A 1,383-nucleotide genomic window follows, 5' to 3' on the forward strand; every position below is an offset into this window, starting at 1 on the left:
ATATACCAGCCTACCCTATATCTAGTAATCTCCCAACTATTCCCGAAGGTTCGAGAGGTGGCGTGACACTAGTCACGTGACCTCGCTGACGCAACATTATATTTGTTAAAACTGTAAAGTAACATGTGTAAAATGAAATAATTTGTGACGAGCATAGTTATATGGATAGCATAAAGCCAAGCTGGCAAAACAGTGTTTTTTCTTTTTAAATAATGGTTTTGTACCATAATTAAATCCAGATATTGATAACGTGATAACAGGTTGAGACACTCTATGATAGATCATAATGACATCATACCAATGCGCCCTCTGGTTCCACTTCGTGTAACTAGCAGCACATTTTCTGGACAAATTCTGTTATCATGTCCGCCTACCATGGTGGCTTAGCAATGCATCCTCTGGTCCCACTTCGTGGAACTATGACGCCACAGTCTCTGGTGTCTATTATGTCATCAATTCTGGTGACATCACCATCTCCCCATTGCCTGAGGTCGGCATGCGTGTGGCATCCTCTTCTCTAGCGGCGTGCCTGGCAAGTGCTAGAGGAACTACTAAAATCACCTTGTTGGCACCCAACAAGTGGCTATCCCTAAAATTAGATCCAAGGACTGGGTTTGTTTGTGAAAAGGGGAGAGAATGTAATAGGCTGACTTACTAACAACCACCAGTGGGTTAGTTGGTTGAGTTTTTTTTTAATTAAGCACAAAGCTACACAATGGGCTATCTGTGCTCTGCCCACCACGGGTATCGAGACCCGGATTCTAGCGTTGTAAGTCCGCAGACATACGCTGTGCTACTGGGGGGCAGTTGGTTGAGTAAACAACTAACCTGTGACAAGTCTCTGCATAAAATCCGAACTGATTAATTATATATTGTAAAAGTAAGTTATTAAAATTATTGAGTAACATTACGTTAGGATGACTGTTTGCTTTTGTTTTGTTCTTTTTTTACTTATTTGGCTTAGCATAATGAGGAATATCAATTTGGATTTATTATTGATGTTTGTTCTCTTCCTATAGCCTTATTAGTTATGATTCAGTTTTTATTAAATTATTTTTGTTCAGCTGTTTCATTGAGTTCAATCTATATGGATGTTCTTAATATTTCACGTTTTTTAGATTAGGTATTTATGTTTCCAACTTCTTTCGTAATGCTGCCTATAGATTTGAAAAAGGATAGTTTATTGAAATTTTATTACGTTTCTATGCCCTAATAAACTAGTTCATCCCAATTAACATAAACTTGTCAGGTATAAAAGACTGTTTAGTGTAGGTAGTATTAATTGATATATATAAATAGCGGTGACCAGAGGAGAGACCAGAGAGCGGGAAGAGAGCCAAAAGTAAAGCCAAGTGAAAGAGAGATTCAATCAGAGAAAGGTTA

The sequence above is a fragment of the Limulus polyphemus genome, unplaced genomic scaffold, assembly GCF_000517525.1.
Source record: "Limulus polyphemus unplaced genomic scaffold, Limulus_polyphemus-2.1.2 Scaffold5146, whole genome shotgun sequence".
Classification (NCBI taxonomy): Eukaryota; Metazoa; Arthropoda; class Merostomata; order Xiphosura; family Limulidae; genus Limulus; species Limulus polyphemus.